This window comes from Hyperolius riggenbachi, chromosome 11 (genome assembly GCF_040937935.1).
Source record: "Hyperolius riggenbachi isolate aHypRig1 chromosome 11, aHypRig1.pri, whole genome shotgun sequence".
Lineage (NCBI taxonomy): Eukaryota > Metazoa > Chordata > Amphibia > Anura > Hyperoliidae > Hyperolius > Hyperolius riggenbachi.
In genome coordinates this window covers 138007442-138025583 of record NC_090656.1, presented here as the reverse complement: position 1 = coordinate 138025583, position 18142 = coordinate 138007442, and the positions used below count along the sequence as shown (strand labels likewise).

At 45.2% G+C, this 18142-nt stretch overlaps 1 protein-coding gene across 1 annotated transcript in view; it reads left to right on the top strand.

Annotated features, from left to right (window-relative positions):
• Positions 1-280: 280 nt before the first annotated feature.
• Positions 281-18142, top strand: part of LOC137538751 (solute carrier family 22 member 6-A-like) — a 115630-nt gene continuing 97768 nt past the window's right edge. The window contains exon 1 of the mRNA XM_068261064.1: positions 281-466. The gene's annotated coding sequence lies outside the window, so the exon portion shown is untranslated. The remainder of the gene's footprint in view (positions 467-18142) is intronic.

The following is an 18142-nucleotide window of genomic DNA, read 5'->3' as shown; positions in this document are numbered from 1 at the left end:
AAGTAATGCAGATAGTTTGTGAGGTTATAAGATCCAGTTTGCCTTATACTGAAAGCACTATGCTTATTATCTTACGAAACATACTGTTTTGCAACATACACTTGCTGTCACCCTCTGTACCCCATGCACTTTGCCCACCTTTCAGTGCATTCCCCACATTTTCCTCTTTCCCTCATTAATCCCCCACTGATTGCAGTGATATTTTAACTCTGCTGGACTCTGACTCTCTATATAATCCTGGATCTTGAGCTCAAATACCAAGCTAGCTGTACCCTGCACGACTAGTGCCACAAGTTCTCACTGCATTTGGCTGCCACCACAATCAACATTAGTCTGAACCTCCTAAAGTTCCTGGGTCAGTCCTGACAATTTTTACTATGCTGCAGGTGGCTCCTAAGCAGGGTTAACCACTGAATCTTTTCTGTCCAGCATATTAGATCCTTAAATTATTTGCATACACAAAAAGGTAAGATTAACTTTATTCCACTGAGTAAATTGTAATGCCTAAGAACTATATATATGTAAATTCTGTATAACATATTTTTTTTTACATTTAATTAATATATTTACAATTTTAAACTAATTATGTTTACACTGTTCCAAGACATGCAAGTTATTGTAAAATTTAACGCAAGCACTTTCACTGTGCAAGGAAGAAGATCCTTCCTTCTCAATTTACTCCAAAGTCATTTGACTGTGTATAGGTTATTTTTCATACTTATGTCTGAACTCTGCAGGACCAAACAAAGCTCTGTATCTGTGTGTTCAGGGCCAAAGAGGAACGTTTTTCTTCTATCCATCAAAATACTCAGTCTTTAGATGCTTTGTTGCTGATACGTATTCCTATGCCACAAATGCCATAAATGTTCACATTAGCTCTGAAACCACTTCATAGTAGGAACCCAATTCAACTTCTTTATTAAAATGTAATCTGAAATAATATGAATTATATTAAAGTGGTATGAAACTTAACATTTCTTCTTTGCTCTAAATTATTTACAGCCTTAAACCTACTAACTAAAAAAAAATTGTAGCAGAACAGCATTCAAACAGTTAAACACAGCACTTTGTTCTGTGTGGCAAGCTCCTTCAGCTTGTGATCGGGATCAAGAGATAAAATTGACTTTTATTTACATTCCTCTTTTGTTATAGTTAGTTACAGCCAGCCACGTGGTGAAACAAAACTGTACGGAGCTGACAAGCAGAGACAGATGAGGAATTTTCACTAGATAGCTGCTGTATTTTTATATTCAAATGTACAAATAAAATGCAATGGCTGCTTTCAGTGCAGATAAACTGCACTTTGCGAACTTATAATTTTTAAACAGGCCATATTACTTGTGCACAAAAGCAAATATGGTAACTGTATGGGTAATAAAAAATATGAAAACTCATTGTTATTGAATGTTATGTCAGAGTTTTATTCCACTTTAAAGTGATTGTCACCAAAAGGCTTTATCAAATGTTCAGGTGGTTAATAAGATGCTACTAATTCCGGCTTGCATTGAAAATGAACGCAAACTGTAAGCAGCTTGGAATTTGGCCAAGGAAAACTGTGAGGCATTGCCTCTGATTGGCCTAATACAAAGCATTTGATTTGCGTGAAAGTTAGAATTATTTGCATCTCATTTACTCATTTAACAGAAGTTTAGATGTCTGTGCAATGGCGTACGAATGGGCTGACGGCAGGAGCGATTCGCTCTGGGTGTCACCATGGAAGGCAGGTGACACAGGAGATCTCCTTCAGCTGCCCAAATGCAGAGTTTCAAAGGCAGAAGGAAGCCGTGGAGTGCCATTAACTCATCTTCTACACTGTCGGAGCCCAACGATGTCTGACCTCCTCTCTAGCGCTGGCATTTCTTCCTGCATGCGTGTAGTTATGTGATGCAGAAAGACATGCTGGGTCGCTGGGGAAGAGCTTAATGGTGACAGGAGGACACATTGTGGTCTCTGACGGGGGAACAAGTGAGTTAATGTCATGCTGTGGCTTCGTTCCTTCTGCAATACTCTGCAGTAATTAGTGTTAGGTGAAGGTGGGCTGTGGGCAGAGAAGGCAGAGGTGGGGTGGGGGTACTTTAATCATCAATGCAGAGTCTGCAATGATGATTGAGGTACCCCCACCCCACCTATGCCTTAGAATCTGCTCACCTTCACCTAACACTAACTGGGGCCCCACATACGCTGGCCTAACCTAACCCCATACCTGCACCTAACACCTCCACCCATACCTACACGTAGCACTGACCCCCACCACCTATGCCTAACACTATCCTTCCCCCCTTACCTACACCTAACACTAACCTCCTCTATACCTACACCTACACTATACCCTCCCTTACCTATGCCTTACAATAGCATCCCCCCCCCACCCACACACACGCCTAACCAGAGCAGTGTCGTGGCACGCTTAGCATGCCGCACTCCCTGGGGGGTTGTCATTTAATACTCAGCACCGGGTGTCAAATGGCCTAGGTACGCCACTGCTGGCGAGTCCTTAGTCTGGTAATTGGGTCTGTGAAGGCACTAGGCTTCAATGTAAAGAATATCTGAGCTCAGTCAGTCAGTAGCCCATATTCAATTACCTTTTCTCCTGACTTTTCTCCCAGGAGAAATGTTCACACCTTGGCCTATATGCAATTAATATTTTCTCCTAAGTTTTTTCCTTAGTCATATTTTCAATCTTGTCCTATAAATCAGCCACACACCTGCAACATGCTGGCAGCCAATCATTGTATTGAGCCAATGTACTCGATCTCAAATCCTTTATCCTGCAGCACTCAATCCTCAGAATGTTTCTTTATCTCCTGTGGATAATGCTGAGATACACCTTAAATAAACATATAAACCTTATAGTGTAAACCGTCTCAGACCATAAACAATATCAACCCTTTGTGTGAATACACTCTGTCTAAAAGCCAGTGCACAAGATGGGAGTAAGGTTCACCACCTATCCATCTATTCCAATCACACCCCCGTGCTTCTGCTTGGGGGAGGGCATCATTGTTTTTTTTTTTTGGGGGGGGGAGGGGTGTCCTCACAATGTTTGCTTCAGGCAGCAAGAAGTGGAACCTGCCCTTGTATCAGATGTGTCACTAACCTGCGGACTAGTGGGGTGTCTGTACAGCATCAGGCCTTTAACTGTCGCCTAATGGATCATACTGGATCTCTGTCAGGGAACAGTCCTTATATAAGAGAGAACAGAGGCGCCAAAAGGATAAAATGGGTTTTAAAGGAGCTTAAAAGCCAAAACTTGGTAATTAGAGGAGGCAGTGGTGGACTTACCCCCTCCAAGCAGACACAACACGACTGTACATTCAGTCTATTTATTAACGAACTCCAGATAAAACAAAGCAACGCGTTTCACGGGTCAGCGCCTGCTTCCTCAGGCAATAGAAAAAGGAGTTATAGCATCTAGCAAAACAAACGACACTCAGCGCCTCTGCCAAGGTGTCGTTTGTTAAGCTCCTTTAAAACCCATTTTATCCTTTTGGCGCCTCTGTTCTCTCTTATATAATATTGTATCCACCCTTGGTGGAGGGTTGCGACCCTTTCTACTATCTACAGAGAGCGACTTCTTATTCCTGAGTGGGGTCAGGATAATCTCCCCACCTGCCTTTACAGTGGTTGCCTACTGGTGAGCCATGTTTGTAAGTATAACAACTATTACTCTTTGTCATTACCGCCTCTGTCAATACATACTACACTATTGGGGCTCTTGGTGTTCCTCTGTTTATCTCGTAGGCAACAGTCCTTGTACTTGTGTACTAGGCCTTGGTCCACTTGAGATTAATATCTCACATATGTTGTTCAGTATTGGTGAGAGGTATAGGCAAAAAAAATAATCACCCTTCTGAGCCCACGTAAATTGGATTATAAATCATTGGATTGAAGTGCACCCCAAGGTAAGATGGGGGGTTGAAGAACAGTGGTTTTTTGAATGAAAATTGTAACCTCCTCACCTTGCCTGAGGCATCAGACTTAATTATTAGAGCAGTTGGCAGTGGTGGGAATTGTATTGCATTATGTGGCACAATACCAACAGGTTTTTTCAGTCATTTGTGAATGTTGTCTGAAATTAATATGTGCTCTGTGGAATATTGACTGATGGTCTCTCATTACTATTTCAGGCCTTGAGACAGGCTAGGCCACTTTGGGAGCTTCCTTCATGTACTTCTTTTTAAAACACTCCTTTGTTTCTTTGGCTATGTTTTGGGTCATTGGTATGCTAGAATACCCATCCATGTCCCATATTCAATGCACTGTCTGGCTGAGGGAAGGAGGTGCTCACCGAAGAATCATTGGTATTGATGGGACATTGTCCTTTCAATGCGGTGAAGCTGTCCTATGCCCTTAGCAGAAAAACACCACTAAAGCATAATGTTTGAAGGGGAGGATGGTGCTATTGGGGTAATAAGCAGCATTCCTCCTCCTCCAAACACAACAAGTTGAGTTGATGCCAAATAGTTCAATTTTGATCTAATCTGAACACTTTAGCCCAGTTTTCCTCTGGATCATTAGATGTGCACTGGCAACCTGCAGTTGGACTTCTTTATGTGTTGTCTTGAGCAGAGGGACCTGGCAGGCTCTGAAAATTCGAGTTCACGTCGTAGTGTATTACCAATTGCTTTCTTCATCATGACTATGGTCCAGTTTCCTTGGGATCCTTGTGTAGTTCTGGGCTGCTTTTACATAGTTACATAGTTATTTTGGTTGAAAAAAGACATACGTCCATCGAGTTCAACCAGAGATCAAAGTACAACACCAGCCTACTCCCTCACATATCCCTGTTGATCCAGAGGAAGGTGAAAAAACCCTACAAGGCATGGTCCAATTAGCCCCAAAAGGGAAAATAATTCCTTCCCGACTCCAGATGGCAATCAGATAACATCCCTGGATCAACATCATTGGGCATTACCTAGTAATTGTAGCCATGGATGTCTTTCAACGCAAGGAAAACATCTAAGCCCCCTTTAAATGCAGGTATAGAGTTTGCCATAACTACTTCCTGTGGCAATGCATTCCACATCTTAATCACTCTTACTGTAAAGAACCCTTTCATAAATAAATGGCTAAAACATTTTTCCTCCATGCGTAGATCATGTCCTCTAGTTCTCTGAGAAGGCCTAGGGACAAAAAGCTCATCCGCCAAGCTATTATATTGCCCTCTGATGTATTTATACATGTTAATTAGATCTCCTCTAAGGCTTCTTTTCTCTAGACTAAATAAACCCAGTTTATCTAACCTTTCTTAGTAAGTGAGACCTTCCATCCCACGTATCAATTTTGTTGCTTGTCTCTGCACCTGCTCTAAAACGGCAATATCTTTTTTGTAATGTGATGCCCAGAACTGAATTCCATATTCCAGATGTGGCCTTACTAGAGAGTTAAACGGGCAATATTATGCTAGCATCTCGAGTTTTTATTTCCCTTTTAATGCATCCCAAAATTTTGTTAGCTTTAGCTGCAGCGGCTTGGCATTGAGTACGATTTTTTAACTTTGTCACCGTTCTCGCAATCATTGCAAATCCACTGTTAGAGATCCTGCAAGGAGCTCAGAAGGAAAATAGGCAAAATCAACAGGGGGTCAAATATTTGTTTCCCTCATTGTATAGTGTGTATTAGAGTGCTTTGAAATTAATGTTTGTGTTTTCTTTCTTTTTTCTTTCTTTTTACATTAGTGTTAATTTAAAAAAATGAATGGAAAACATAGTCATGTGAAAAAACTAGGACAACCCATTAAACATTCCATTCTTTATTAAGAAATATTCACATATCAGTCACTGTTCTTATTTTTAAATACAATCTAATCTTGTTTTTATTTTCCTTTGGAAAAGAAAATGATTTAATTACAGATAAACAACACAAATTAGCATGGTTAGTATGAGGTTCTTTTCTTGAAATGCTGTATTTGGTTTATGCCAAACACTCTCTGCTGGTTGTACACATTATTCAGTTTTCGGTTCACTTGTTCAAAGGACACACATTCTGGTCTTTGTCTATGTTTACTCCGGAAAACTTCAGTCTGGATTTGATGTTTCTCTTTAGCCTTGTACACACATTCAATTTTGTTTGATCAATGACTGACCAACTTTACCATCTCTATGTAGTATAGGAGCTTACCTACACAATCTGTTCACGGTTATCCTTTATACTAATGAAGGTGGTAATCTGGCCAATCAAAATTGGATGTGTGTATGAACTTTTAAACCTGGTAGACACTTTCAATTGTGATTGGCTGATCACTGAGACATTTTACCATCTCCACGTAGTATGAGAGTTTATCTACACAATGGGCCATATCCTATTCCAGGTGATAAGTAGCTTGCAGATGCGAGCTACTTATCACCTTGTTATCGCTCAAGGATTACCGGCAAATCCTATTGCCTGCTTCCTTTGCTCAATGGCCGATCATTGGGGAGCATTACTCAGACGAAAGCCTGAGCGATGCTCCCTTTTACCGGCCGATGGGGAGCGAGGGTTATGCTGTGGTGCTGTCCTTCCACGGCCCCTCTTCCCACACATGCGCAAACACGCCGAACATCCGCTGCCATCTTCCGCTGCAGCATCTGGGGGTCTTCTTTGATAAGGAGACCCCCAGAGCTCCCCATCGAGTCACCGCACATCTTTAAAGCCATCCACATAGCTGCGCCGGGCACCCCTGTCATTCTACATACCGCCGCTAATTACCCGCCACCTCTCGCCACAAGTTCCATTGCGTCATTACAGTGTATCTGTCACTGTAATTACTGTGCGCAAAAGCATCTTTGAATCTGTAGCCGGGTCTCCCCATTGGTCCACTGTCTGAGCCAAAGAAATAAGTGGGTAATTAGTGGCGGTATGTAGAATGACAGGGGTGCCGGGCGCAGCTATGTGGGGGGCTTTAAACATAAGCGGCGACCCGACGAGGAGCTCTGGGGGTCTCCTTATTAAAGGATGGTGCATTTGCGATTTGCTATTGCGTTTTTACTGCATTTTTGGTGAGTTTGCATTTGCGTTTTTATGCAGATGCGTTTTTCATGCATTTTGCGTGCGTACTAATGCGTTTTCGGTTCACTAATGCAATCACTAGGAAGACAACAGGAAGTGAAAACAAATCACAGATCTTTACTTTTTAATTAAAAACGCAATGCATATGCGTTACCATAGACTTTTGTTATTAGCATTTTGGCAGCCAGCCTGCATATTATGCAAAGGTACCAGCGTTTCCAGAACGCAGTGAAACGCAGCTTCTTCTGCGTCCCATAAACTAAAATTGCTGCATAAAATGCAGCGTTTCTGCTATGTGTGCACCCAGGTCTGGTTCTAGACTTTTTGCTGCCTGAGACAAACTTGTGAGGATGTGATCCCCCCCCCCTTCCCAATTGGAATGATCGCACAGTCAGCACCTAACAATTTACTCTGCTTCATTTAATGTCCTCACATGACGTGTTGCAACTCAACACAATAGCACACTACCTAGCTGTGAGTCTGTGACAAACAAACTGCTCACCCTCAGCCACTCCATTCCTCCTCAGTCAGGACAGCAGTGCCACCTCCTCCCATCTGATGTGCAAGTCAAATGAAACAGTCCCCCTCACTCACTGTCAGACTCCTCACACAACAAGCTGCTTTTCTCTGATAATGACCTCTACACCTCACTCTACCATTGCTTATGCTCCTACTCTGACTGCATGCTGTTAGTGTAAACAAAGTACAAAAATGCTGCCCCTGTAATCTCTGCGCCTGATGTAAATGTTTCACTTTGCTTCATGAGAGAAACGGCCCTGTGTGCACCCAGCCTAATACTTTTAGCCATAGACCCTGAACAAGCATATGCAGATCAGGTGTTCCTGACAATATTGTCAGATCTGATTATATGCATGCTTGTTTCTGGTGTTATTCGGACACTACTGCAGCCAAATAGATCAGCAGAACACGAGGCAACTGGTATTTCTTAAAAGATAAAACATATGGCAGCCTCCATACTCTTCTCACCAGGGGTGTTGCTAGGATCTTAAAAGATCTGGGTCATTCTTGGGCACTCCTGAAGCGTGCGCAGCGTGCTGTGCCGAAAAATTGGTGTGGGCATGCACCTGAATATGGGGGTGATCATGGGTGGAGCCAGTGATGCATGCATGCACCTCAGACACACGCACGCACCTCTGACACACGTATGCACCTCTGAGTCACGCACACATGCACCCAGTTGTGGATGCTTCTAGTATGTAGTCAGGAAAATAATGGACAGGGGACCCTGGAGAAGTGATGACAGTTTCACTCAGAATGATTTTCTGAATGATTTGGATCAGAACTTGAATCATACACATGCAGACGTCGACAGGGGGTTTATCCAGTGCAGTTTCTAGGCTAAAATGCATCCAGGGCGAGGGTGTAAAAATTGCGCCCCCCCCCCCCCCCCCCCGAGCATGGTATGGGTGCCCGCAGTATAGGTTAGCCAGGTCTAGTTGCACTTACTGTGTTACTGTGGACAGGGGACCCTGGAGAAGTGATGACAGTTTCACTCAGAATGATTTTCTGAATGATTTGGATCAGAACTTGAATCATACACATGCAGACGTCGACAGGGGGTTTATCCAGAGCAGTTTCTAGGCTAAAATGCATCCAGGGCGAGGGTGTAAAAATTGCGCCCCCCCCCCCCGAGCATGGTATGGGTGCCCGCAGTATAGGTTAGCCAGGTCTAGTTGCACTTAGTATAGGTCCCCCCAGAGTAGGTAGCCAAGAATAGGTACCCCAGTATAGGTAGCCAGGCATAGGTGAGCCAGTATAGTTGCCCCCAGTATAGGTTAGATAGGCAGGCGCCCCCGGTATAAGTTAGATAGGTAGGTGCCCCAGTACAGGTTAGCTAGATGGGTGTCTCTAATATAGGTAGCCAGAATAGTTGCCCCCAGCATAGGTTAGATAGGTAGGTGCCCCCAGTATAGGTTATTTAGGTAGGTGCCTGCAATATAGGTAGCCAGTATTATAGGCTAGCTAGGTAGGTGCCCCCAATACAGGTTAGATAAGTGCCCCCAGTATAGGTTAGATATGTAGCTGCCCCCCCAGTATAGGTTAGATAGGTAGCTGCCCCCCCAGTATAGGTTAGATAGGTAGGTGCCCCTCAGTATAGGTTAGATTAGGTAGCTGCCCCCTAGTATAGGCTAGATTAGACAGGTGCCCCCCAGTATAGGTTAGATTAGGTAGCTGCCCCCCCAATATAGGTTAGGTAGGTGCCCCCCAGTATAGGTTAGGTAGGTGCCCCCCAGTATAGGTTAGATAGGTAGCTGCCCCCCAGTATAGGTTAGATTAGGTAGCTGCCCCCCAGTGTAGGTTAGATAGGTAGCTGCCCCCCAGTGTAGGTTAGATTAGGTAGCTGCCCCCCAGTGTAGGTTAGATAGGTAGCTGCCCCCCAGTGTAGGTTAGATAGGTAGCTGCCCCCCAGTATAGGTTAGATAGGTAGCTGCCCCCCAGTGTAGGTTAGATTAGGTAGGTGCTCCCCAGTATAGGTTAGATAGGTAGCTGCGCCCCAGCATAGGTTAGATTAGGTAGCTGCCCCCAGTATAGATTAGATAGGTAGCTGCCCCCCAGTATAGGTTAGATAGGTAGTTGCCCCCAGTGTAGGTTAGATAGGTAGCTGCCCTCCAGTGTAGGTTAGATAGGTAGCTGCCCCCCCAGTGTAGGTTAGATAAGTAGCTGCCCCCCAGTGTATGTTAGATTAGGTAGGTGCCCCCCAGTATAGGTTAGATAGGTAGCTGCCCCCCAGTGTAGGTTAGATTAGGTAGCTGCCCCCCAGTGTAGGTTAGATTAGGTAGGTGCCCCCGAGTATAGGTTAGATTAGGTAGCTGCCCCCCAGCATAGGTTAGATTAGGTATGTGCCCCCCAGTATAGGTTAGATAGGTAGCTGCCCCCCAGCGTAGGTTAGATTAGGTAGGTGCCCCCCAGTATAGGTTAGATACGTAGCTGTCCCCTATAATGGAGGGGGGAGCCGGAGCCACGGGGAGGGCAGCCCTCCCTCCCTCTCCTCTCCCGGGCGCCCTCCGTGCTCCCCCCTCATATGCATAGTCAGTGAGCAGGCAGGAAGCGCTGTTTACAACTCACCTCCCTGGCTCCAAGCGCCGCTCTCTCGCCGCCGGTCTTTTCCTCTCTGCCTACACGCTGATACACACGCTGCTTCCGGCTAAACAGGAAGCAGCGTGTGTATCAGCATGTATACAGAGAGAAGAGACCGGCGGCGAGAGAGCGGCGCTTGGAGCCAGGCAGGTGAGTTGTAAACAGCGCTTCCTGCCAGCTCACTATGCATCTGAGGGGGGAGCACAGAGGGCGGCCCGGGAGAGGGAGGGAGAGGTCGGGCTGCCCTCCCCGCGGCTCCGGCTCCCCCCTCCATTTCAGCGCCCCCCTCCCAACAGCGCCCCGGGCGGCGGCACGCCCCTAGAAACGGGCCTGGGTATATCTTACCCTTGTTGCCAACTCTGGTGCTGCGCTCTATGTTGCATTCCAGCTATTAAAGAGCAGGAATGCGACGTGGAGCACTGCAGCCAGAGTTGGCAACAAGGGTGAGTTAAGTCCCCTGTCGAGGTTCGCATGTGTATGATTTAAGTTCTAATCTAAAACATTAAGAACATCATTCTGAATTTGAAAAAGTCAACACAACATGGACACTATGCAGACATCTGTATACAGTGGGTTGCAAAAAGTATTCGGCCCCCTTGAAGTTTTCGACATTTTGTCACATTACTGCCACAAACATGCATCAATTTTATTGGAATTCCACGTGAAAGACCAATACAAAGTGGTGTACATGTTAGAAGTGGATCGAAAATCATACATCATTTCAAACATTTTTTGCAAATAAATAACTGCAAAGTGGGGTGTGCGTAATTATTCGGCCCCCTGAGTCAATACTTTGTGGAACCACCTTTTGCTGCAATTACAGCTGCCAGTCTTTTATGGTATGTCTCTACCAGCTTTGCACATCTAGAGACTGAAATCCTTGCCCATTCTTCTTTGCAAAACAGCTCCAGCTCAGTCAGATTAGATGGACAGCGTTTGTGAACAGCAGTTTTCAGATCTTGCCACAGATTCTCGATTGGATTTAGATCTGGACTTTGACTGGGCCATTCTAACACATAGATACAATATGTTTTGTTTTAAACCATTCCATTGTTGACCCGGCTTTATGTTTCGGGTCATTGTCCTGCTGGAAGGTGAACCTCCGCCCCAGTCTCAAGTCTTTTGCAGTCTCCAAGAGGTTTTCTTCCAAGTTTGCCCTGTATTTGGCTCCACCCATCTTCCCATCAACTCTGACCAGCTTCCCTGTCCCTGCTGAAGAGAAGCACCCCCCGACCATGATGCTGCCACCACCATATTTGACAGTGGGGATGGTGTGTTCAGAGTGATGTGCAGTGTTAGTTTTCCGCCACACATAGCGTTTTGCATTTTGGCCAAAAAGTTCCATTTTGGTCTCATCTGACCAGAGCACCTTCTTCCACATGGTTACTGTGTCCCCCACATGGCTTGTGGCAAACTGCAAACGGGACTTCTTATGTTTTCTGTTAACAATGCCTTTCTTCTTGGCACTCTTCCATAAAGGCCAACTTTGTACAGTGCATGACTAATAGTTGTCCTATGGACAGTGTCTCCCACCTGAGCTGTAGACCTCTGCAGCTCGTCCAGAGTCACCATGGGCCTCTTGACTGCATTTCTGATCAGCTCTCTCCTTGTTCAGCCTGTGAGTTTAGGTGGATGGCCTTGTCTTGATAGGTTTACAGTTGTGCCATACTCCTTCCATTCTGAATGATCGCTTGAACAGTGCTCCTTGAGACGTTCGAGGCTTTGGAAATCTTTTTGTAGCCTAAGCCTGCTTTAAATTTCTCAATGGGCTTGATTTACAAAAGAGTGCTAACTGTTAGCACGGCCGTTTTTGCGCAAATTTTCGCAATGCCCGCGAATTTTCGCGAGAAAGCAAACGCAATTTATTGCGTGAAAACTATATCGATTTTGTGCGAAAATTCGCGTTTGCGTGCGAAAACGTTATCGTTTCGCGTGAAAATTCGCAATCACGTGCAATGCGAAAATTCACGCGAAAAATGGCCGTGCTAACAGTTAGCACTCTTTTGTGAATCAAGCCCAATAACTTGATCCCTGACCTGTCTGGTGTGTTCTTTGGACTTCACGGTGTTGTTGCTCCCAATATTCTCTTACACAACCTCTGAGGCCCTCACAGAGCAGCTGTATTTGTACTGACATTAAATTACACACAGGTGCACTCTATTTAGTCATTAGCACTCATCAGGCAATGTCTATAGGCAACTGACTGCACTCAGATCAAAGGGGGCCGAATAATTATGCACACCCCACTTTGCAGTTATTTATTTGTAAAAAATGTTTGGAATCATGTATGATTTTCATTCCACTTTTCATGTGTATAGCACTTTGTGTTGGTCTTTAATGTGGAATTCCAATAAAATTGATTCATGTTTGTGGCAGTAATATGACAAAATGTGGAAAACTTCAAGGGGGCAGAATACTTTTGCAACCCACTGTATTACAGCACATGGACAGGGCACTCTTTTTCACAGTTTTTTTCTCTTTTTTCTTTCTTCGTTATTAAAAGCAGTGCTTGTTGCATTGACACCCACCTCCCTTTAGTGTGCTAAAACTCTCCTTAGCCTTCTCAACTCCCTCTCTTTATCTGATGACCCTCACCCTGAGGTCCAATATTCAGACTACAGCAGGCAAGCCAGCACAGGGCACAGCAAGTCACAGACTCACTGAGACTCTCCTGTGCTGTTCTGGCTACACTGAACATGCTAAAAAACACTGTGAAGGCAAGAGAAAGATCAAGAAGCTGCAGCACCCTGTCTTCACTGCAGCTGCTGAATACCCGGGCAGCAGATCCTCCATGCACAAGGGAATGTAGTGATCGTGAGAGGCTAGGGGGCAGGGCGGACTGTGTGCACAGAAGGAAGTCGGGATTCAGCTGAAGAATTAAGGTACTGCACTTGCTGTAAATTACTCTGTGCCTGCCGTCTGCTGCTTGACTCACTCGGGGGACATCCGCAGCACCCAAGCATAGATCCGTGGCACATGGTACGGATCTATGGGGTAAGCGACGCGCCTGCTTCTCACTTCAGTTGTCCTTTAAAGAGTATATCTAGTGAATTGTGTTTTACTTATTGGTTTTTTAATTTTGGCTTTATCGTCCATTTACAGGGGATTGTCGTTTGAACCAGTAAATAAGGCCTCTTTCACACCAAGTCAGTTGTTTTGTGATTACATGACGGACTCAGTATGAAAGGACCTTAACTCACCTGTTCGCTCTGAAATGGTCATTGCTACAAATACCAAGAACAGTAGATCCATACAACCACACCACCACACCACCACACCAAACCAACAGGTAACCAGAAAGTAATCCAAGCTTTATTTACCAAAAATATGCAAGTTAAAAACATAAAAAAGCAAAAATAAAATTACAGTGGGACAAGATTACACATATAATTGCTGTAGTAGCAGTAAAGTGATACAGGGCTGGGAGTACTAATCAATGTCTGAAAACACCATATAAGTTGACCTTGTACATAAGTTGACTCCAATATCCTCTTAAAGGAGTCATCAGGGAACATTTAATAAAATAAGTGCTACTTACCGGGGGCTTCGCCAGGGACCAGGAGCGAGCTGCGGCGAACGGCTTCGGGGAGAGCTGCAGCGATGGACATGCTGGGAGCTTGGGGCTGGAGGAAGCCCCCGGTAATTAGCACTTATTTTATTAAATGTTCCCTGATGACTCCTTTAAGCTTGAATTTTTTATTGACAAGTATAAGTCTACCCAGCAAAGTACTTGGGGACCAGGAAGAATTAACAGCTGCACTTGAAGATCAGGTTAATGGCTGCACTGCATACAATATTGCAGCCATTAGCCCCTCCTGTCCCTTAAAGTAAACCAGAGATCAGTGCAGAAGACCCAGACTGGACCCGGCTGAGCCGACTCATTGCCACTGAACGGCAGACTGCTGGGGAGGACAGTGATGGACTCACACGTACCTTTGGGGATGGAGGAAGCCTCGGGTAAATATTGATTCTCGATCTCTGGTACACTTTAGGCATAGCTCCCAACAATTCCTCTTTTGGAGGGACAGTCCCTCTTTGGGGACCCTGTCCCTTTGTCCCTCTTTCTTCGTGACTAGGGGTGTGTTGGGGGCATGATTAGGGGTGTGGCAGGGGTGTGGCTTAAGTGTCCCTATTTCATATCTCAAAAAGTTGGGAGGTATGCTTTAAGTGCTGCAAATAACTCCTCCAGGCCCCCAAGTGCAGCAATTATTCACCCTCTTTCCTGCAGCCCAGTATTATTCCCTCACCCCCTTTGTTGTTTATTGTTGTGACCAGGACTTTCAGACCTGTGTTTTCTTGGCATTTCCCTTATCAACAAAAGTGTCACTTACCACAGGGTAAATTGCTGCAAATGGCAATGTCACTAATTGTAAACACATTGCTCTTGACCCGTAAATAAGTCGATATGGGTATATATTTCCTCCTAATCTGTTGTTAAGAATAGAAATAATACTAACAAATGGACAACAATTAATAGCTCTACTGGCCAGTTGGTAAAAAAGTGCAAATGTAATAGGAAAACGAATAAAAAGTAAATGAGAATTGGCTCTTGGGTGCATGAAAAAGACATACAATATTTTATTAATAACACTCACATACATATACAAAATTGATACAAAAACACTGATCATAAACCCTAAAAACCCCCCCACTAGGACCCATAAAAATTCTCCCCACACGCTTTCCCAACACCAAACGGGGCTGCAGTCCCCGGTGTGACAAACTCCAGGACTCCTGTGCTCCAAAGGAGGACAAGATGATTAAAGATGTTGCTAGTGAATATGTGGCTACAATATCAATAGCACGTAGATGATAAAGTACATGAGGACCGATGACCGCTGATAAAGAGCATATGGTGGCAAAAATGAGGTAGGTATGCTGGTGATCAGATAGTGGAGTTCATAGCAGCCATGCAAAAAAGCACTGTGTGTCGTTTGGATGCAGGTAAATCAAGCTGATGGCTCATTTGAAGCAAAAAAGCAGCAGAAGACAGTGACAGCCTCCATAAACGTGTATTGAAGCAAGCTGTTAGCAGGCTGTTAGCAAACCAAAGCGGCTGATGTATAAAGCACATGCATGGAATGTCCCTCAATCGCAGGGCATAAACTGTTCACAGGCAAATGGGGATGTCCGCAGAATAGATGACACCACCAATCAGTCCCCCAATCGCAGGGTATAGAAGCACTGTCAATATGCTGGATAAAGATGCCACATAGTTACCAGTCCTTTTAGCGGAGGATCCAAACGGCAGTGCAGCTGGAAACTTCGGGTGCCACAAGTGTCATGTGTAGCCAGCCATATATCCCCCAGGAAGCACAGGAATCCCAATGGTGTGGAAGCTGAGGAGCGCTGTCAGGAGAAGCCTGACATGTTTCGCCGCAACTAGCGGCTTTTTCAAAGGCAGACAGCGGTAGCATGTGTATGGACGCCATAATGGCGTCCATAAATACTGAGCGCGGCTGCGCAACTCCGCCCGCCCACCCCCCAACCCCGTCACCACCTCACGCCCATCAACAAACGTGTGGGCGTGTGGGCGGCAGACATCCGGAGCACAAGTGCGCTCCATCGACAACCACGCCGGATGTGCCGAATGACACAAAGCCAGGGGCGTCAAAGAAGTGGCCGCCCATTGGGAAGACGGGGAGGGAGGGGAAGGCAAGCCCGAGCAGCGCAGCCGCAATCAGTGTGAGGGCATAATTGAAAACACACAACTTGATGTGAAATACACAAATATAAATATATACCCATAACCACCCCTTTTATTCTCGTGCCCGTATCCGGACACCTATAGGGATGGTCATTAAATGAAAATAATATTTAATCATGAATAATAAACCCATAAACTCATGAACGCGGAAATCCGCGTCAACAGACCACGGCATCCCAAAGAAATATATTGGGCACACCATGTCCGCGGACGCGGACATCCGTACAATCAAATAAATCAAAACACAGATAAATAGGAGATGGAGAGAGACCGGCTCATATAGAAATACATGACCACTGTGGGGATGTCATCAAAGAAGCCCCCCATCAGTATATGAAAATTGGCCAGCAAGCAGAAGACTGGAACGAAAAAGCGGAACAGGACAGAATTGGAAGGCCAGGGGTGTAGGAGACCCCCGCAGGTGGTAACTTAAAATGCACACAGGGGAAGGGTGGGAAGGGGGGGGGAAAGGGAAGGAAAAGACAGGAGGGGGGGAGACCAAGGGAAAGGGAAAGGACAGGAAAGGGGAAGGGAAGGAAGGGGGGGGGGAATGGGGAGGAAAGGGGGAGGGGAGGAAAACAAGGGAAGGAAAGAGAGATGAAGGGACGGCTCAGAAAATCATCCCTACAGGCTCAAGAGATATTGTTGAAAGTCTATAATATCTATTTGGGCAGGAACACTCGATAATTGATACTATCATTCAAGCCTTTGGGTACCGTGGCATTAAGATTGAAAATCCAACGGGACTCCAACTGTAGGAGGGCTCTGTCGATATCCCCACCTCGAGGATGTGCGTGTATCCTATCCAAGCCCACAAATTTAATAAAGCTGGGATCTCCTCTATGTTCCAAATGCACATGTCTGGAAATGGGAGATTTAAAGTTACAGTTTGCAATGTCACCCACATGGTTTTTAATCCTTTCCTTGAAAGCTCTTGATGTCTTACCGATGTAAAAACATCCACACCTGCAATACAGTAGATAGATGACCCCCACAGTATTGCAGTTAACAAAATGTCTTAAATTCCATTGTCGTCCATTGGGTAACATTACAGACCTACCAATCTGTAGATATTGACAATACACACAACCTCCACAGCTGTACGTGCCCGTAACTATGCAGTGTTTCTTGGGATCAGTTTTGCCCCAGAAATGACTGGACGTTACACAATTTCGCAGCGTTTTACTGCGTTTGTAAGTAACCTGGGGGGAAAATGACACAAAGTCCCTCACTGTTTTGTCGTTCGTTAACACGTGCCAGTGTCGAGCAAGTATCCTGTCAACCTCTTTATTTTGGTCGTTGAATCGAGTAATCAAGCGCGTAAAATTGCAACTAAGATTATCTTTATTCTTCTTAGTCAAAAGAGTCGTACGATCCGCCGTTTTCGCACGTTTGTAGGCCTTTTTAAGCCAACGGTCCTTATAACCCCTCTCTCTAAACCGAGAGCGTAATAATTTGGCTTCCTTTTCAAAAGTAATTTCATCACTACAATTACGGCGTGCCCTCAGGTATTGACCTGTTGGAATGCCGCGAATCGTATGTGTGGGATGTGCACTGCTGGCATTCAGATATGCGTTAGATGCAGTAGGTTTGCGATACAGGTTGGTTGACAGGAGACCCTCGACACTGACATCAATTTTAAGATCCAAAAAAGCTATGGAATGATTGCTACATTCCATCGTGAATTTTAAATTCCAGTTGTTACAATTGAGTGTAGTGACAAATTCCTGCAACAGTTCCCTGCCACCCGTCCAAAACATCAACACATCGTCTATGTACCTGTGCCACGCAACAATGTGGCACAGATACATGACGAGGGCATCATTGCCAAAAAGGGAGCGTTCCCAATCCCCCAGGTACAGGTTCGCCAATGAGGGGGCACAAGTGGTCCCCATGGCGGCCCCCTGCACCTGGAGGTAGTACACGCCATCAAAAACGAACACATTATTCTGTAATATGAACGTCAATAGATCAAGAACAAATTGGTTATGTGGCATCTCTCCAACCTCCATCTCCGCAAGAAATTTGCCTACCACCTCTACTCCCTTATCCTGTGGGATACTGGAATAGAGGACCTCCACATCCAGGGTCACCAACAGAGAACCAGCAGGGAGCTGCAATCCCTCGAGGATTCCCAAGAGATGCAATGTGTCACGAACATATGAAGATAGACGATGGACATGTGGCTGTAAGTGCTTGTCCACATACACACTGATGAGCTCGGTTAATGACCCATTGCCTGAGACAATGGGTCGTCCCGGCGGGCGACTCAAATTTTTATGTACTTTGGGCAGGGCATAGAACGTGGGTATGGTGGGACTCTCGACTTTGAGAGTCGAACCTACCTCT